We start from the raw sequence: 21,385 nt of genomic DNA, 5'->3' as shown, positions 1-21,385 counted from the left end.
ACAATAAGTGATGCCTGCAGAGATGATTAGGGCGTGCTGTATTAGAAATAGCTGTTGATTGCTGAGCTGAGGTCCCTTGTCTTTGGAAAAAGCTATTGATTTTTCAGGGAAGAAATCCAAGTTCAGCAATTAAGAAAAGAATTTCTTTGTAATATCTTGTAATGAAAGCAAGTCTTTTGGGGAACATTTTATGTTGATTATTTTTTTCAAAACTCAAGAAAAGAAAAAGTGGAGCAAATGCACACACAAAAAAATAGTAACGTGCCTCCAAAATGGTGAAATGAATGAAAACAGTAGATTGGAGAACTCTTCCAAATGTCTCAGTGCCCTTCTGGTCAGAGAAATGATAGATTTTGAACCAGTGGAGGGTTATTGATATTTATCTCCTTCAGTTTTCCTTATAGTAAAACCCATAGATCTTTACTGTACAGTTTTTACTTTGAGCTGAGAACATTTGAATTAGGTATGAAAAAAATCATTATTGACACAGATTTGAAGTCATGGAGAATTTATGGCATCCTTCTGTAAGCAGTTTAACTGTTTCATTTCCTCAAATTTGTGTTTTTTACTATTTGAGTTTATCTAACTTTTTCCAGACATGGGATCTTGTTATGCCATTATGCATGGCATGAAAGCATCTGGTTTTATAATGCGAACACAGGTGCTGAGACAGGTGTGTGTCTGCTCAGTAAAAGGAGGATAATGCTGAAATGTGTCACATCAGAGTGTGTGAAGGCCTTTCCCAAAGTCAGAGAATACCATCAAGAATGGAGATGGGAAAGTTGTGTTACAACAGCAGAGGTGAGAGATCAGGCAGTTTTAATACCAGTAATTACTTTCCCGTGTGACGTGTGCCTCTCTTTAGTGGTTATATATTATGACAGGCTGATTCAACATAGCCACCACTCTGATATGTAAGATATTGGAGCTACTTCTGAGAGAGAAAACACCGCTTCCACATTTTGGCATTCCAGAATTGAGAGAATGTTGCCTGACAGACCAAATATATCAGTCCCTGCCATTTTGCTGAGATCATGAAGATAACTAACTTGGCTCTGTCTCTTCTGTGTCATTTTGAAAAACACGCTTAATATTTGTTTTCTCCTTTCTAGCATGTAGAATCAGCATAAAAATGAAGGCTTAAATAAGCAACATATTTTGATGGAAATTCTCCATCTAGGAAGAGAATGAAAAGGCAGAAAACTATTTAAGAAATTGTTGTGATGACATTTTTATTTTGAGAATTTAGGATAACCGTTGGAGTGACTGATCTTCACACACTTCAATTGAACCTTATGGGCACACAGAACTTCCTAATATTTTCTCTGTGAAACCTGCAATCAATTGATCTCTGGTACTATCGCCTTTTAACTGTCACCTTTTAACACCTTTTCTGCTCTATTCCCAGTTCCTTTAATGAACTCTGAATCATATTATAAACAGGAAGAGAAGTACATATATTCCTTTATCTTAAATGTTCTCATGAAAAGCACTTAGCCTTTACTAAACAATTGCTGGATTCGTTTGGATTTTTCAGAGATGTAGTGCTTCATATTATTTATTCCTTGAAAACAATTTGGGAGAATATTTACAGATAAAATAATTCAGATAAAAGTATTCGCAGCCACAAATACAGATGGTTAGATTTGAAGGAGAAGCATTCCTATCTGATAACACATGCTGGATATTGCTGTGAACTTGGAGCTTTAGACTCAACCCTGCACGTGACAGAGATGCTCAAGGTAGGAGATAGGAAAACATCCTGAAAGCTCTTACCTTGCTGCCTGCTTGTCCCAAACTCCTAAAGTCCCTCCCTGCTTGATGTGCCCGAGTTTCTGTTCTGCACCTCCATTTGTAACCTCAGGGGCACTCACTTCTCTGGCAATGCTTGGGGTGTTTCTGCTGATCTGAAAAGGACTGAAGCTCAGTTAGTTATGTACACATATATATGCCCACATATGTGCATATATGCATATATCTACAAATGATCTCTGGTCCTTCCCCCCCAAAATGAATGTCCTGGCCACAGGCCTAGGGTCAAGTTCTATCCTTAAGTTCTGTACATGACTTGGCTCTCTTCATGCTGGGTAAGAAATGGAGCTTGCGTCTGACCTCCTTGGCCAGGTGTTCCTCGTAAGACCACAGCAGAAAGTAGTACACAGACACCTGCAGCCCTGCTGGCGCTCATCTTCCACGTTCATGGGTAAAAAATCTGGGAGGCACGGTGGCCAGAGGATACAGCGGGACATGTTGCTCTGTAGAGGGTAGACCATATCATGCTGAGCTTGATAGCTCTCCCAGCAAGCTTGCCCTACAAGACAGCACCAAATCACTGCCCAGATCTCAGCAGCAGTCTCCCAGGACACATACTGGCTGGGTAATCATGCTGCCCAGTGTATGAACGTGAGGAGGTGGGCAGCAGCTTTTCGTACCGCCTTCAAGCAATAGAAGCTCATAATTTGGCAAATGGCAGATCAAATAATTCAGTTAGTGGATAGTGGCTTTGTGAGTGCATCTGCAATGTCGCTTAGACATCTGGTGTTTGTCTCTGCAATCATTTTTTGCCATTTTTGGCCTAGCATGTCTACTGAGAGATACAGAGTCATAGAAAATCCCAAATTGGAAGGCACCCATAAGGATCATAGAGTTCAACTCCTGGCTCCATACAGGACCACCCAAAAATCAGATCATACGACTGAGAGTATTAAATGATGTACACTATCGTGTAGCAGGGAAACAGGATTTTCCAGTTTGCTACATCAGTCTCCTCTTGCCCATCTCCCTGCTTTTGCTGTTCCTTCAGTGCAACTGCATTCATGCCCCAGCAAAATGGGAAAGCATCAAAATGTCCTCATGTAGGCAGAGACACAATGACTAAACTGGATTTGTCCAAACTTTTGCCATTTCATTCTTTCTCAGATGTTCTGTGGGGAGATCGCTTGTGCCCTGACAAGGAAACTATTGTATTGTTTTTGTTGGTTTGTTTGCTTTTTAAGTGTTAGATATTTTTTAAAAGTTCATTTTTATGCTCCGATGACTACACAAATTGCTACTATCTGTTAGTGTTTGCCTGAAGGATTAGGACTAACATTTAAAACAATCTAACTGGCACGTCTTGGATTATTACAGAACTGCCACATGAAGTATTATTTGGTGGCAATTTTATTATGTGCCCAAGTGGAAGAAAATGCCTGTTTTATTAAAAAAGAATGCACCCAAGGACAGTGCAATAGGACCCCAATACAAATGTTTCACAACAGGGCACATTTTCCCGAAGTGATTTAGTGTCTCAGCTGGGATTTAACTTTCAGGGAGAATTCCAGAATTGTCACTTACTGACACTGGTTTATTTTCACTGGAGAATGCTGACTTCTCAGAAAAGGAGGAGGGGAGGGAAGAACTGTCCCGTTTGTTTTATCCCTATGCTCAGTGGGTCAGGGCAAAGTTATTCGGGGGCAGTTCTGCTGCATTCCATGTCAGATACTCATTCCTTAAGCACCGAGCAGAGAATTTTATTGCTTTCAATTGAAGTAGTTAAAAATAATAAATCATATTTTAAAATATTTTTCTTATAAGATTTACCCTCAAAGAGCTTAATCACCTGTGCAAATTCACCAGCGATCCTGTTAACATCCGGCAAATGGGAAAAATCAGTTTATATTAAATCTTTGGTGTAGTATTCTGAAGCAAATTTGTAATTAATTTATTTTCCTGCTTTACATAGGCCTAAAGTGATCAGTAATTGTACAGTCAGAAAATATGTTGCTTCCATTGCCAGTTCTGATTAAAGTGTAGCTATAACTGCTGTTTGAAATGAATTGTCATGACTGAATTTTGGATAACTGAATTCTTAAGCCTGACAAGGACCAAATGTGATCACTTGTCTATAGTAAGCATGAGCCAGCTGGGGACATAGGGCTCCATCACTCCTTGAATTCTAACCAACATGGAATGTAAATCAGGTGAGTAATTGATTACAGTAAAAATGGATCCTTCCTTCTAGATTTAAGACATGCTTGAGGAAAATCCAAGTTCTAATGTACGAAATAGACGCAGAGATATAACAGCAAGCATTTTACTTACTAGCAATGTATCTTTGTACTTCAATTCTTGATCAGAAATCCAACAGAGTTAAAACATACTTCAGAATTGTTCAGCATTTGTGATTTTTTCTGAGATGCTGTCCATGCTCAGAAAATTCAGAGATTACTTAAGTTTGCTTTTTCATGTGACAGAAATGACCAGAGATGGATGGTCTGTTGCATCTCTGGGTCTCTAAGATTGCCATTGTCTACTTTACTGCCCTGCATATGCCTCAGTGGTGCCCAGAACCACCCATTATCTTCTTTTCAACAAAAATCTCACTTCAGCCCAGCATGACTGTGGCAGGTCTCAGGCTGCACAGCCTCCTTGGTGATACAGTCATCTATGTGTGAGTTAACACAGCGGTGGCACCTCTCTTTCTAACAGATGTCCCTGGTTGTGACATACAGGTGAGTACTGCTGACAATCCTAGCTTGCCAAATCAATGTGTAAAGTCTTTGACAGTTTCACTTTATGTAGCACTACTTCCTTATCATTTTAAAAGAATTTACTAACAGCATAAAGATCACTTAAAGTTTTAAAATCAGTTAGAAATCTCAGAAGTCATACAATCGTAGAATTGTTTACGTTGGAAGGGACCTTTAAAGTTTATCTAGTCCAACTGCCCTGCAATAAACAGGGACATCTACAGCTACGTGTTTTCTTCATTGTCTGCTGTGGAGCCTTCTGAGCATCCAGATCGAGCAGGTATATCTGTGTCAAGTCACAAAAAGAAAAAAAAAAAGAAAAAGAAAACCAAAAAAGCAGTGTACAAAATTCTCTTGCATCTCTGCTTTCAGAGAGCCTACAGAAAAGGATGATTTTGGTGTTTCCATCTGCTGCGTCTTCCATTTTCAGCCCTCCAGACAGTTTGTGCTTGTCTTGCATGGCTGCTCAGGGATGGCAGAAGTGGTGACTGCATGGTGGAGTGAAGAGAGGCAGAGGGAGAAGGGGAAAAGAAAGGGGGACTTGAAAGAAAAGTAGAACACCCACTGCCTATGAGACAGGAAGGGTTTTCAGTCACTTTTGCTGGAATGGAATGTGATGCCACCAATTCAACATGTATTGTGATACAGAATAACAGACTGGAACCGCTTAGAGTCAAGTGATGAGTAACTGCAGAACTTAGAGCAGCAGAAAGGAGCAGAAGCATCTGGGAGCTGTAGTCCTCTGAAGAAAACACTCTCCAGTGTCTGTTCGTAGGCAATTTCTTTCTTTCCTCTCACCCTCCACAAAGTTCTTCTGTGATAACCAAAGCATTTTTTTTCTTCGTTGTCTGCTGTGAAGCCTTCTGAGCATTCCGATCAGGTAGGTATATCTGTGTCAAGTCACAGAACACAGGGAAGTTTAATTAGGACATGCTGAAAGTCTTAGCAGATGCTGGGCAGACATACTCAGAATTACCAACACCTTTATTTTTATCTTACTCAGTTTGTTTGCAAGCTTGAACATGTGTGTGCACCAGGATTAGAACTATTCGTATGCCAGGTTGCCAAGTTCAGTTATTTTGGGGTTAACTCCATCAAAAAAAAAAAAAAAAGAAAGAAAGAAAGGAAGAAAAAAAAAGTGAGTGGCATTTGATCAGGAGATGAAGGGAAGGTGATTTTATTTATGGCAGATATAAAAGATCATTTTTCTTTCAAGCCAGTTAAAACAAAGAAAAGGCAAAGCCTTACGTGGAGATCAAGCACAGTAAAATCCAACTTCCCAAAGAGGGTAACGGTCTTTATTTCCACCCTTCTCCAAAGGTAAAAATAAATCTTATTTCTGGATCCATGAGAGCTCCTCCTTATAGCCGTGTATGTGAGCTCTGCTGCACAAGGAGTCTGCAGCAATTCAAGGGAATTTATGGCCAGCTGCACTAACGCTCCATGCTTCTACACCAAGGGCTTCCCAGTTCTCAGCCAGATTGAAGTTCATTTAAATCAAACATCCACTCAAAGTTCTCCTTCGTGAGAGGTTCTTAAGGGACAGATTCTATATACCTTGCCGTTAACGTCTGCTTGCAGAAGTAGGTTGTATGTTTGCTTGTGCATGTAAGAACAGGGCTTACCTACAGATTGCCTGATAAGACTACTTATGGCATGATCTAGCTTCATAAAGTGTGATGGGAGTTAATTCTCCTTAGTGCCAATCTGGAATTTACGGCACTTCTATGCGTGGAGGTCAGAAAGGCTCAGAAACCTCTGTGTTCATGAAGCCATAAAGCCACTCTGCCTTTTGCTGCAGTGTTACCCAGACTTGCAGCCACACCTCTGTATCTCCCCCCTGGTTGCATGGGATCTTAGTTTATATTTGCCTATTAAAACCAGTGGGCCAGATGCAACATCTGGCTCAGGAAATCCCCAAACTGCTGATTGTCGGAAGCAGGGAGAATATTTGGGGGTGGGGGCATCACCCTAAAACGCATACCTTGTTCTTATATTTTCTTCCTAAGTGCCTACCTTTGTCTTCTGTCAGAGGTAGGACATTGAAGTAGATGGATCTTTGGTCTGACTCAGGCTGGCAGTTCCCATACTGGGGGACAGTGTGGCAGTGGCTGTGAACCTCCATCTCACAGGGTCTGAGGATCCCACAAACGTGGCTGCCCACCTGCTTGAAGCCTCATGGCTGTAGTGCTTCATCTGCCATCCATACTCCCAGAGCCTACTCGCAGCAATAGTGCAGAACTGGGGGATGGGGGAGAGCTGATCCCCTTGTTAAGGACTGTGTATTTTTGTGTGTTTACTTGTTTATTTTGGCCTGGATGGAAGTTCTTTTTTTTTTTCTTTTTCCCCTGAATAGGGAATTTAGAAAAGTGACATCATTTTTAATCCTTGACATTTATGGGCTTTGAAAGAGATTCTGGATAACATTGAGCAATTAAGATGCCATTTTAATAGTTCTTTCAAGTGAAATCAAGTGAGTAATTAAATAAAATTGAATGAGGACCATGTCAGGCCACCCACAAGCTTTCATATCTGCTACAGATAGATGAATAAGTCAGGGTGGGGGGCAAATGTTATGTGGCTAAGTGGTCCTGTTTATGTATTACTCAGTAACTCTAGGAATGAGGTTTCCAGCTGAAAGATTTGATTTCTTTGTACAGTGTTTCCAAGCAAGAATATGCAAGATTAGCTATCGCTATTCAAGTAGCAGTAACTTTCCTATCTTTAAATTCTAGACAGTGGTGTTAATGGCATTATTTTATACAGACAGCTTATGGTAATAGTCATGGAACAATAAACAAAACATTTAATGCTGGGTTTTAATCTCTGCTGCCTTGTCCTGTATATAATTATGTAGATGCTCGTTGAAAGCTGCTTTAGAGCACAGGCATGGGGTTTGGTATTACACATGCTTTGCATTCGTATTACAGAGAGAAAACAGTAAAGTTCAAGCAAAGGATAACAAGTGGGTTTGAGATTTCCAGTACAGTGCCAACTAAGTAGGTAACGATGAAAAGCAGTATTTGTTATATATCAGTTCATTTTCTTAGGAAAGACAGCATCTTTTTTTCTTTGATCTTTTCCACTCTTCCACGTTAAATTTTGTGCCAGGATTTCTCATTGTAAGTAGAAGGATTAGCTAGAAATTATCTTTCTGAAGCGTACTCCTTGAACTGGAGCTGGGATGCCCAGCCTTGCCTTTGATATATAAGAAATGCTCACAAAATACCGACAACTGAAAAATGCCCCATTTAGAAGTTGAAAGTAAGCAATTAATGTGAAGACATCTAAGAACAGTTTTGCAAACCCGACTCTCAGCTATAGCATTACTGATCCCGAAATGAACACAGGGCAAGGCGCTGGTTCAATACAACGGATGAAATAATCTCAATGTATCTTGTATTCAGAGTCACAGAAAAAAAGAAAAAAGTGTTATTCCTTAAGAATTTCCTCTGTAGGATACCTTTTGGGCACAGCAGCTACAGAGCAGATACCTGGCAGCACTCCTTGCTCACCTCACATCTGCTTATTTTCTTTTTACCTTGTCCATTTGTCACTGTGTTGCAATCAGCTGACCATGATTCAGTGTCTGAAGGCACTCTCCTCATTACAAATACATACTTGCCTTTTAATTCCCCTCCTAAAAGACGAATCCCTGTTTTTTTTTACTGAGAATCTGGGACAATGCAGGCCCCCTCTGGTGGTCAAAACAACGTGAGTATGTTTCTACAGGCTTCCACACAAAGTCTATCCAGCTAAGGGGCCAAAATGTGTGCTTTACATTTTGAAGTCATATGACCGTAGTTAGATCATTTTTCTAAGAAAACCACCGGGATGAGCCAAAATTGGAGAAATGTGCGTAGAAGAGTTGTTCCAGCGTGTGTCGGGTCCCAGGAATGTGGTCAGTGGCACTGTCAGGTCCACACAGTGCAGACGTGAAGTTCCTCATGCTGATTCTCACTGCCCAGCTATCCTGCAAGTGCAGGGACAGCACTCAGGATACCAAGGGCCAGGCCTGCTGCTGGAGGCAGGGCAGAGTATTGGGGAGAAATACTGACTGCTCAGAAAAAATATCTGCCTAATGTCCCAGGCTTCTCTTTCTCCTGTTGCTGGAAACCACAGGGATACTGGGTATGGCATATCAAGGTACAGAAATCGAGCAGAGATTGATTTACTGTTTTCCGTGGCTACTTTTTAATTTGGTATAGTTGCTCATGACAACAAAATCACTTGGACTCTCACACAGAGAGTTATGATGTACACTCTTAAGTCTAAGAGGAAGACTCTCCTGAACGTTTTTCCTTTTCCTCTCTGTGTGAAAAGTGACATTTCCCTTTGCTGTTGTGAGGATGTTTGGCGTTGTCTTCTCTGGCAAGTTATTGCTTCTGACATCCTGGACGTTGAGATGGTTTCTAAAACAGCCAAGAAATCCAAGCAATGCTTAGAGAACATTATGGCACTTTCATAAGCAGCTATCAGTGATGTCAGCAGGAAAATAATTCACATAGCTATCCAAAATTTGTCTTATAATCACTAGCTTCTCCTTCCCTTTTGCATCTGGTTGATTCTCACACATTGCATAAGCTGCACTGGAATTTCTTAGGCTGTCCCCTAAGCCCCGGACTTGACTTTTTGTCTTCTGTCTCCCAGCAGCAACGCATACCATCCATCACTCAAAGGATAAAAGAGTCCTGTCACCACAACTGCTGACCAAGAAAAAGAGTAATTCACCAATGCGTTTATGTGCTGAGGAGTATTTGATCAATTCTATCAGTGGTGACAGAGGATTTAATAGTAACATACAATAATTCTGTTGTTATTATAAAACCCCACTAGCCACATTAGTGGCTGCCGAAGCTCTCCTCATTGTCATGAGATTCCTGTTAAGAGAGGGATTGTGATGTTTCATTAAAATACGTTTAACTTTATTTAACATTTTGTAATTGTGTTGGTTTTCCAGAAATCCCTACTTTTCTTCATCTCCTTGCAGCTATTCTGCATACCTACGGGATGCAACAAAAAAGGCACTGTGCCATAACACACGTCGAAGGTTCAAAACTCTGCTTGCAGGGGTCATCCTGGCCAAAGGCTTCTGGATGTTTTTTTTTTGTGTGTGTGTTGGTTTTCTTTCCTGCAGTAAGTCAGAAGGCCCTGCACAGTTTACTTGTTAGTGTACACCATTGGCATCTCCGCACCACCATTAGGAGAGAGGCTGCCAGAGTAGCTGGACTGCTAAGAATTTAGAGTTTATTTTTGTTTTAAGTTTATAAATTCCTGTGTCACAAACATTTTCAAAGAAGGAACTTAAAAATGGGCATACATATTTTAACTTGTTCTTTTCAATATAGCAAAACAAAGAATAACTTAGATGGGATTTCTTAGCTATTCACCTTCGGTCATGCGCTGTGCGAACAAGCAATTCTTGTGCACTGGCTTGCTGCAGAGGAAAACAGGATTGAGAGGGAAGAATAAGAGTTTATAGCTGCCTTAGGAGATTTATTCTCTGAAGTGCCAAAGATTGGATTACATTCACAAAGAGTTTGCTGACTTTAAGAGATGAGGATATTCTTAACAAGCAATCTTCAGCATTCTGTTCCTTTGCTGAGTACAAGCTACCAAAGTATTGTTACGCATGTATCAGTCTCTGAACATGTCAATCCTTAACCTTGTTTTTGATTTAGAAGTCTGAATTCACGTTGTTTCTCATTTAGGACATTTATTTTCCAGGTGGTTAAGCAGCAGCATTAGAGCTACAGGAGATGCATGCAGTTAAGGTGCAATCCCATGCCAAAACCATGATGAATGGTCTGCACTGGCCCAGCAGCTGATGGGTCATCTATCATAGTTAAGGAAGAAGGTGAGTCACCAGCCCATTTCCTATCACAACCTTGCCTCATCCCATACGCAGTGAGCAGCAGGACTTCTGGGGGATAAATGTCCTTTTCTCATGGTCATTCTGTATGTGTCCCTTTCCTGTCTTTCAGTCAAATAAAGATTTTGGTACAGGGCTTTCAGGACAAGGAAGATCGGTTATCTCCCATGTTAATCATTGTGGCCTTCCTTTGAACTTTCTTTAATTTATCAGCATCCCTTTTGAATTGCAGGCACTAAGCCTGAACAGTATTCTAGTGGCAATTGCTCAGGATTCATGCAGACATATGATAGCTATCCTACCTGATAATACCCTTGAGAATATGCTCACTGTGTCGAAGAGCGGCGTTGTCTGTCTTAACTGTGTCACACTGGGAGCTCCTGTTCTGCTGACAAATTGGTATGACTCAAATACATTTCCAGGGACCTAAAGCTTATGAAAGAGATGTCTGTTTTTCCCTAACTGCAGTTAATCATGAAGAGAAGCAGAATTACATTGAGGTCTCTCTTTACTGTTCTTATTCCTGGGGACCGGCTTCATTCCTGTGCCCCAGAAACAAAGACTTTACGTATAAATTGTTAAAAGGCTGAAAAGACCCATTCTGTTTCTTTGTTTAGGCTATAATCAACAGATGCCAGCAAAGGTATTGAAAGAATTTTGGTATGGGCATGCATTCCTCTGACTGGGTCCTTGCATGGAAAAAAAAAATAGATGATTGTAATACTTGGAGCTGATGTTTGAATTCTACCCTTTGTGCAAACTATCAATTAAAGCTGAGTGACGCTATCCTTCCTATTCATCCCGCTGCTCAGACTAAGAGCAACTTCAAAATGCTATTCTAAACATAAGGAAAAAGAATGGTTAGAAAAATACGGTATGCAAACAAGTTATGGGCAGCTGTGAGGGCTGTATATATCCAAACTGCTATGAGAGCCCTGAATTACTCTAAGACAATATTCTCCTGTGTCAAAAATTGGCTAAAATTCTCCATCCTTCTTCTTCATTACACTACTGGCACCTCTCCATGCTCTTGCCAGGGCAGTCCAGCCCCAAGCTGCATTGTTGTCCCCAAAAGCCCAAACATGAGAGGCTGATAAAGATGTCAGATCATGAAGAAGCGACAGGAACAATTAGATGAGAAATTTCACAGACGTGCGAGGGTGTTGCTTGGGAAGAGGAGACAAACTGAGTTTTTCAGTAGAAAGAGCCCGGTTTATCTGCAAGATCAGCTGAGGGCAGAAAAGGAAAATGAGCTGGTAGATCTAAGTGGAACAAGCCAGGAGCTGGGGTCACAACGTAAGGATGCTCCTCCATAGCAGCAGGAAAATGGAAGCAAAGAAGCATGCATAGGCTTCACTGCTTCATTACAAACTCCCTCGTAATGCGCAGTACTTGGCAGGCTCTGTACTTGACTCACCCAATGTGCCGGAGGATTTTCCTGACCAAAGCAGCCTGTTGGCAGGTGCTTCCTCAGCTCACACCTAGAGATAGCCTCTCCTGAGCAGCCTCTGTGGCTAAGTTGAGGGTCACTGTATTACCCTTACAGTATCCTGAAAAATAAAGATAGGGACAATGGTTATAGGAAAAATTTTGAACATTGCCATGCTCGCAAATAACAGAATGCTTTAATATGTGAGATTACTCAGTCAGATTTTCCTGCTGACTGACGTTAAAAGAACAAGTTCACTTTAAACCACTGATCCATGGTGAGAAGACAGGAAAACAAAACTCACTATTAAAACCACATTTGGTGAGTATCTTCTCCAGGGTCTCCAAGGACTCACGAGGCTGCAGGCTCGTGTGTTCTGCTGACCCCAGCTTCAGGGTGCACTGTCTGGTGCTTAGAGTGAGTCATCCTGTTATTCACAGCTTTTAGGTGCAGGCAGAGCCATTGCCTTAGTAAGGACAGCTTTTTTTGCAGCCAACATGGCAGGACTGCTGTTTTCCTGTCTATCTGCCCTGTTTCGCATGGTGCTGAATCCTAACACAGTGCTAAGGGTATTGTGTCATGTCTTTCCCCTTCCTCCTGCCTTCCTTCCCACCCCTAAGGTCACTTGGTTAATATTTCCATTGTACACTTTAATTAGCACATTCCTGGCTGCAGGCTACCTTCTCCTCTTCCTGGCCTCTTTAAAACATAGCAGTTTATATAATACATATTATTTTTCAAATGTTAATTGTGCAAAGACCTTTTAGGATTTGTAATGTTTAGCTTGCTGTGACCTTTGCACAGGATCTACACATGACATATGCACAGCAAACGCTGGCTTACAGCGGCAGCCTGCCAAAGCTCCCCAGCCTCTTATCACCTCTTCCCTCACTTAGAATTTGTTAGATTTCTGGGGAACCCTGCCACACACGTAATATAAATATAAACAAATGTGGTGAAATCCTATCTGTATCTGTTCCTTAACACCCATCCCGTGGTGTGTCAAACTGATGAATAAAAGGTTGCCTTTGACTGGCATCTAAGGAAGTCTGCATTTAGGGCGCAGCAGAGTTTGAGAATAAGGGCTAGCTCAGTGAGCTGGAGCAGAGGTTTCCATTTCTCAGGAGGGCTGATCAGGAGGGGCTCGTCAGCCCTCGAGGCAAAGGGTGCCTCTGCTGATTTCCTGCTGCTATGAACTTAGGTTTCCTACAGCAGTCTTAGCCACCATGGTGGGTGCCAGCTCCAGCAAGCCCTCCGACCAAGCTCACTCCACTCCATTTACCACCCATGAAGAATTAAAAGCCAATGACTTATCCCTAGTCAAAGTAAGAGAGATAAAATCAGAATCTTATCCATAAAGTGAGTACCTGTTGAGAGGTGTTAATGATAAAGCAGTCACAGCAACTACATAATTTCACAATGTCAACCTACACATGCGGTGACAGAGGCAGATCTCAGGGGAGGGTAATCTTTAGCAGGGGAAGAAGGAAAAAGCAACAGGGAGCAGCTGGGAGGGTGCTCAGGAGCTTCAGTCTCTGACCCAGTTCAGCTGCAGATAGGGCAACACATCCAGGCAAAGCTTTGTTAACAGCTTTATAAATTTCTACAATATTTGGGTGTTGTCTAAAGGTTTCCCTTGAGCACACCCACGTAATCTGAGTCTCATTCAGTACGGCTATAGAACATACCGGAAAAGCTAACAATGCTTCTTTTTAAGAAGCAGATATCAGCATCTGAAATAAGTCACTGTGCTTGACTTAGCCAAACCAAATTCCTGCTGTCTAGAGTTCTGTCTATGTAACGACAGTAGGATTAGACACAGTATGCGTGAATATACTGCAGGGCCGTGCAAAACCAAGTAGTGCCACAAAGATAATTGTGGTTTAATTAATACAGTCTGCTGCTCTGTCCTCTACCAAGTTTGTGATTATTTGTCCGTCTTTAAATTTTCAACAAAGCATTCCTGCACAGTCGGATGCCTTCAGGAAAAAAAAAAAGAAAAGAAAAAAGAAAAAAAAAAAAAAAAAAGGAACACAAAAATGTATCTTGCTTTCCATTTTGGAAGTTTGGCTTGTTTTCAAGCCATTTTATTCGATAAAATATATATATATGGTTTATTAATAACACAATCATCATCTCCATTTTTTGAACCATTTTGACATTCTGAATTTCTGTGAATTTTGTAAGTGGACATGAAATATTTTTACATATGGCATAAAGAACCTACAGCAATTTAGAAAACGTGTTGTAGTTCAATAGGCACGTTTCTGAAATACTCTGTTTGTTTGTTGACTTTGTTTGGTGGTTTTACTTTCGTGTCTCAAACTCCAGCTTTTAAAATGTGTCACAAGACTCAAAGGTGGGACATTCACCTTCTGCCCACTCACAGCGGTTTATGCTGAACTTTTTTCATGGCTATTTGGTCTAAGAGGCTGAAAATCAAAACATATTGTTCTGAGCATTGTGCACAACTTTTCCAGACAGGGAAAACAGAGATTTTTATGACTTAAGAAAGCAGAGTTCCCAGAGGGCTGCTCTGCTTTTCTTCCACTCTTCCCTTTAGGATTTTCTGAAAACGTTTCACTTACTTTCGACTCTGGAGTGCATTTATAGGCTCTTATTTTTAGGAGTTTGTATGTACCTCCCATGTGCATGCTCCAGCCCTGCCTTCTGCCTGCCTTCCCATGCTGACAGAGGTATCGCAGCACTATTATTAATATACACTCGCTCAGATGTCAATGAAGATTCAAAGAGGTGGGGGTGCCTGTACTTTTTTTTCTTGTTTCGCCTTCCTAGCTGCTAGGCAGGAATCTTTTCTCTGCCTACAATGGCCAAGACTGAGTTTTTAGTCTCCAGGAGAAGTCCTGGTGAGGAGAGGAGCCCTCAGAGGGGCCTGCTTCTGCCAGGAGCAACCCTTCATACAGCACGCAGGTGGGCAGTGAAGCTGAGCTGTGGCCCACAGCTTCCTCACCGCACCCCACGTTCCTGTCCTGTCCTGTCCTGGGCCCACGTGGATAAGAGGTCAGAAGCTTTCAGGAAACGGAAGTCTCTCTGTCCATCAGCTCCCTGGTATCCTATCCCCCAGCCTATGCCCTTCTGTCACTTCCCGAAGCAGAAGCAGTACAGCAAGGTCTGAGAGGGCAGAACATGCCTTTGTCCACTCCCTTATTATCCTGAACAGCTGAGTTGGTGCCACACACGCCCTGTGGCCTCAAACAGCAATATTAATTTTAAAAAGAAGATCCTGCTTTTGATTGGCTGTGCCAACTGTTTGACAGCACAGCTTTCCAGCAACTCAAAATTTCTCGGTAAATAGGGAATCGTAGCAAAATAGGAAACAGGAACATTACTTGAAGACTTGAGATTTAAACTGGGAAGGCCAAATTTACCTTCTTAGTTGCACCTAAATTAATAATCTAATTTTGTAAAGAAATCAGAACCTAGGCAGCTGCTGGTGGACTTCTTGTAACTGTTTTAGAGAGTCAGATTATGTTTTTCGGAAGATTTGGATGCAGATGCTATAGAAGAATGATAGCCTATTCTTAGGGTATACTTTTGTTCATTGTGGGTTTTTTTATGTTTGGTTGTTTTTTTGTTTGTTTGTTTGTTTGTTTTGTTTTGTTTTTTGACCTATCAATCTAACTAGTAAATATACAAATGCTTGAAAACTTAAACCACATAAAAACTATACTGCACTCAACAGAAGGGCCTAGCATGTATTTCTTGTTCAGCACAAGCCTTGATAAGATTAGTTGTCAAGTAACTATTTACTTCCCAATATTTCTTGTTTTAAGGTAACAAGTTTCCCTATCAAACTGACTTCTTGCATATTTAGTGTCTTCTAAGAAGTGAAGTGTGATTTCTCCAAACTAATAGGTTGTTTGAGCCTTAATTCCCTGTTATATAAATGTTTTGATAAGGCTAAAGCTTAGTTATTTAACTGATAAATCTTTTAGTCTGCTTAAAATAATTCTTAAACATTAAAGCTGATTGTAACGTTAATTAAAACCAGTGGTTTAAGGCAAGAACACTGTCTCACACCTCTGTAAAGGAAATTAATACATCTTTAGTTAGAGTTGCAAGCTGTAGAAAGCATGGTAGATGTGTAGTCTCTCTTTTACATCCAGAGCTGGGTTTTTCAAATACAGAGTATTATATGAACGTAGCAGTTACTATTAATCCATGGGTGATGTGCCAATAGACTGGTCTTAAGTTCACAAACCTTGTACTAAAGTATGCGATACTAAGTTCACATACATTACCCACTCTGGAAAGGCCCTGAACTTCAGAAAAATGAAAAGAAAGTTCTCACACCAAAAGCAGGGAGCAGATATACACTGGCTGTGAATAAATTAAGACTGGAATTTAGAAGACAATGGTGTTTTAGAGTCAGAGCACTGAAATTCAGTGGTGGCCCTACAATGAAGTAATAGGGCCAAAATGCTCCATTCTGTGAAGGTGAAAGTTGATCCGTGTATGATGATAATGAGATAATGTGGGGTTGCTTGTAAAAACACTGTTGACCCATCTAACCTTGGGATCTTGCCTTACGGTCTTTGTTCACATGCATGCAGTGGTAGGAGCTCAGCCTCCTCTTCTGTTAAGGCTTTCGTGTACGTGAGCATATTAATCAGGAGAACCAACCTATAACTCCGACTGTTTCCAGCACAGGGCAGGAATGTAGACAGATGTCAGTGCTGAAAACCTTTAGGACTGCATAATTCAGGCACTCAAAATAGGGAATTCCAGGTGTAAATCTGCCCGCACAACTTTAATTGACATTTTGCCTGGTGCAGGTGCACACTGCACCTCATTTGTATTCCAGCTCCCCTGATTCAAATGACATTTTTTGCTGGATCGAAACTTGAGTATACTGGGGAGGAGAGTGTCCCCCTTCTCTTTTTTCCCTGAATGCATTTCCACTCACTGTCCTGCAAGTTTCAGCACTGCGTACCCTGTTCCTTACACAGCCTCCCTCTCTGCCTTCCCCTGGACCGCCCACAACTTTTCCAAGGCTGTGTGTCTCCTTCCTTTTTATTTCTCCTTATCTCTGTGACTTGCAGCCAACCTGTGGAGGTTGCAGCGATGTGCTGGGGCTGAGCAGAGCCATGGTGGGAAGGTGCAGCCTGGCACCTGCTGAGCCCTAGCACCCAAAGCATGAGGCTGCACCTGCAGGATCTGTGGGAACCCTGCAGCTCTGTAAGTGCCTGCACACCTGAAGTCTGCTGTGGCTAATTAAACCCTTTTCCAGCACACCAGAGGAAAAAAACAAGTAATATCCGTCAGCCTCTTGCCACCCAAACTGCAGCATGCCTTAGAAAGTCCAGCATCGGCTTCACTTTCCCTGACTTTTCCCCTTTGTGAAACGGGTACAGCTGCGTCAGTCTGTTGTAGTCTATAAAGGAAAAGTGTTGCATAGGTGTGAGTATTATTAGCTGCTTAATAGAACTAGACAGCATTAAAAATGAACCTGGGGCAGATGGGGTGCCATAGCAGTGTCAGTTTAAACCCAGTTAGCTGTATAGTTATTGCTGAGAACTACTAAAGTGCAGGGCACAAGTAATTGCTGTAGCAATTCCTGTAACTCTGTCAGTAGTTTCTCTCTAGCAGAGTCACATACAGAGACCACAGAGTTTCTCTACAGCTACAGAGATTGATTTCTGGCTCACATTTTTCAAGTCTTTCAGAAAAAAAATAAATAAAATTGAACAGCTGAGCTGCTTTCTCCTCTGATAGCCCAGAAGAGAGAGATTTCCTGACAGACTGCTATGTCCTTTTGTACTACTTAGAACTCTGTGGTCAGTGCAGGTTTTCCATACAGGTAGGTTTTCCTGAGTCTAGGTGACAAGGTTAGTTCTGGTCAGGAAAGCTGAGAGATGACTTCCTATCAAGATACAAGCTTAGTATAAATACATCACCAAAACCTTTCTTCCTTATTTCAGCTCATGGAAGAACAGCCACACACAGACATGGCTGGTTTGTGGTCCCTACAGTGTTATGAAGGGTTGAGAGGTGTGAAAATCTGCAAGACTAAGCTGGGAAAGTCTGAGGTTTTGTGTGAGAGAACTTCTGAGGGCTGAGGGAGCAGCAGGATGTGTAGAGTTATACAGCAATCCATGTTGCAACTGCATCCAGTTCCAGGAACTATCTTCCACCGGGCTATTTTCCTCCCTCTTTCCACTGTTACCTTTCAGTATAGTGCCAAAACCCATTTTCCTCTGGCTGTGCAATGTCTTGTAAAACAATGTGCTTGGTCAACTTGGTAGTTCATAACAATGAAACTGGCATATTTAACTTGGAGATTTTTTTCTAGAGATCCCTTGTTTGTCTGTTTCAGCTTTCCACCTGTGACTTCTGCATCCACTGGCTACCACTGCGTTCCTACTGAATTTCAGAGTTTTACTCCCAAATAGCACTGGGTAGGTTGTGCCTGAGATTTAATTTGAAGGGTTTTTTAAAATTATTTTTGTTTTTACAGTGTTGTAGGTAATGTCTGTATTCAGAAATAATACACTGACTACTTTTCTATTGTACCTAGAGAGGTAATACTGTACCAAAAAATCTGTACTGAGTTTTCCTAAAGGAACTTGGAAACAAAACAGTATGGCCATTGTGTTTCAAACATTAGAGCAATTGTTTAGTACATGTGGTGCAACCCTAAATTTCCATGTCAGAACATGGTGCCAACTCTGAGTCTCTGTAAATTATGATACTGTAGGCATGCACATGTTTGAACAAGTGCTTTCCTATCTTGGGGTTATATAATCGTGTTTATATATACTGTTTGGAAAAGCCAGACAACACTCTAAAGTGATAAAAAGGAACCGAAAACATATGCTTATTTTCCACACCATTGTACTTTTGAAACAAAGCAAAACCTGTTATGGTGCTTGCCTCTTTTTCTAAGTACATTGGCATTTGTTAGATATAAATACTAATGATGCTTATTCTTGCATATTATGAAAAGCTGTAGGTAGGAATAAAGAGGCCTAGTGAAACAAATACGGATAAACAAAGAATAATGCATTGCGGGCAGTTGGAAGTATATTGTGCTACAGTTTGCATTACAACAGCACACTCATAAACCTGTAACTCTAAACATCTTTACATTACAGATTTAGGCAGCCAAAATATTAGTGTAACTGCATTTCAATTCAACAGGCTACCTAGTGGCTTAACCTACTACTGAAGGTCAGGAGAATATAACTCATCCTCCACAATGCCTAGACACCACCAGCTACATTTCCGGAGATATCCTGGAAAATGAAACAGTAAGAACATTCCAAGAGCTTCAGCGGGATTATTGTCTATGAGAAGATCCTCTTTGACAATACACAGGCAGTGGTGCACATAATACCTGATAAAAATCAAACCTCACCACTGGGACCACTCTGTTTGCTGTGCGCAGTATTTCAAATGGATTTATAATACGTGGAATCAGCACCATCAGTCACAAAAACTAGCTCACAGCTTCTCACCCACACACTCAGTTTAAGTATTCATTGTACTTTCAAACATCTTGTTTTCTTTCTTTTCAAAAAAGGCTTCCCATGTGCCATAATACGTAGCCCTGGAAGATGCTGTTCATTGCACTCTGTTTCCCTTTATGGACAAAACAGATTACCCTCTGAGATACTATTTCCGATTTTTTTTTTTAATTATAAAAATAAATATATGTTTTCCTATAATATTTATTATTCTTCTTGGAATTACCATATGGAAACAATGGCTGTATAGAATAGTTAAGACACTGTGCAAGATTAATTGATTGTGGGATCAGCAGTATGCTCAAAGAGCATTAGCTTTCCCCAAGATAAGAATATTATTACAAATTAGAAGAGGACTGTAACAGGCAGTGCTGGGCCTTGAAACCGAGCTCCATGTACACCCCCACACCACTGCTGATTTCAGCCTAAGCCGTATGCACTGGAGCGCTGTGGAGGATGATCACGCGACCAATGTAATTCCCTAATGCATGCCTGACAGACAGCATAAGAAAAGAAGAACATCTCCCCACAGTGAAAGATATTTGTTAGACTGGTAGCTGCTAAGAAATAATCTTTGTGAGAAACTTAAAAGGTGGTAAGCACATTGTTTTGATTAGAGAGCCAGACCTAGGAAAACAGCGAGAGGAAAGCTAAGCTTTATGGGAAAGTGAAGAAAGAAACTGCAGAAGGAAAGGACGCAAAAAGTTTGGTTTGTAACTGAAGAGGGCTTTTGTTCTTGTTAGTATTAGAAAATTAGTATTCTTTTCAGCTATAAAATACAATTAGGAGTATGTTGATCTTACTTTGCTGAGACAAGGAGCTGGACAGATTCTGGAGAAGTGTGTGACTCATGGAAAGAGTAACTAGCAAAGAACTTGCTTTACTTGAACTCTTGCTATAGAGATTTTATTTACCCCAGGGGAAGGGTGAAAGTTTCCAGTTCGGCATAGAGCTAAACTACTTTACCAGTGAGAGAGAACTCAAAGCCTCCTTTGCTGAGAAGATAAGCTTTCATGTTACAGGATAAAGGCTGACATGTAATGAAGGGTAGTATGCAGCAAGAGAAGAAAAAGATGCCTTAAATCATCTTTCTTTTAACTGTGAAAACTAACTAATGGAGTGCTCAACATATATACAGTATTTAACTAGGTGGTCACAGTGACTTCTTTTCAATACCTAAGACAAACCACTACACATCTATTCACAGCAGACTTTTACCAAACAATAATAATTAAAAAAAGCTCCCTGCTTTGAGGAACAGAGAATCTGTAATGGCTCTTTCAGCACTACTCTTTTCCATGAAAAACTCCGAGGATTCAGACGAAACACTTTTTTGAGTTTTATTCCTAATGTGAATAATAAACCACTCGTCTGTAAACAACACTTAAGGGCACTTCAAGATTTTTACTGTAGAAACCTTTGGAAAGAGCTAGATTCCAGAAAATTACTTGCTAAAGAGGTGTACTTTATATTCAAATACAGCTTCGGCTAATCCGTACAAACATGTTCTAATAGAAAGGGAAAAAAAGAAAAAACATACTTACCAAAGCTGCTGATCAGAGCTCTTTACAGCAGCCTAAAATATGCATAAATTAAGCAAAACTCCCCAGTTTCTCCTGAACAGAGCAGAAGGTAATCCTCATGTGTTGCTTGCCTTGGGGGTCACAGAGAGAGAGGGAGGTGACATGAGATTTGGATTCAGGTTCCAAACAAACACTTCTAATAAATGAGTTATGCGTATGGAGCTTCATTTTTTTTTTTTAAACAAACCCTACCTCCAAATATGAGGAAATACTTAAACTGTTGTTGTGAATCTTTTGTTCAGAGTAACTAAATATTTGTATAGCTTTATAAAATGACTTTGTTCAGTCTAATTGTCTTGTCAAATCACCTAGATCCTCTCTGCACTAAAAACAGTACTTGAATTCTTTAAGAAAAGAACCTCCATCAACAACCAATTAGAAAATAATAGAACAACAAGTAGCAGGAATTCAACGTGTCAGCCCTATCTCTGAGCAGCAGTAAAAGTTATTTAGTAGAAATCTATTCTAGACTGTGAAAGATATGTGATAACAAAGATGATGGG

At 40.8% G+C, this 21,385-nt stretch overlaps 1 long non-coding RNA gene across 2 annotated transcripts; it reads right to left on the bottom strand.

Annotated features, from left to right (window-relative positions):
• Window positions 1-5,351: 5,351 nt before the first annotated feature.
• Window positions 5,352-20,972, bottom strand: LOC107052896. 2 transcript variants are annotated; one of them, XR_006938677.1, is made up of 3 exons: window positions 20,844-20,972; window positions 11,801-11,933; window positions 5,352-5,401 (listed from the first exon to the last, which is right to left on the bottom strand). It is a non-coding gene; the product is annotated as an uncharacterized LOC107052896 (long non-coding RNA). The 2 variants fall into 2 exon arrangements; XR_005859049.2 differs by lacking the exon at window positions 20,844-20,972 and adding an exon at window positions 12,117-13,001.
• Window positions 20,973-21,385: the final 413 nt, after the last annotated feature.

Source organism: Gallus gallus, chromosome 3 (assembly GCF_016699485.2).
Source record: "Gallus gallus isolate bGalGal1 chromosome 3, bGalGal1.mat.broiler.GRCg7b, whole genome shotgun sequence".
Classification (NCBI taxonomy): Eukaryota; Metazoa; Chordata; class Aves; order Galliformes; family Phasianidae; genus Gallus; species Gallus gallus.
This window is presented reverse-complemented; position numbering and strand designations above follow the sequence as displayed.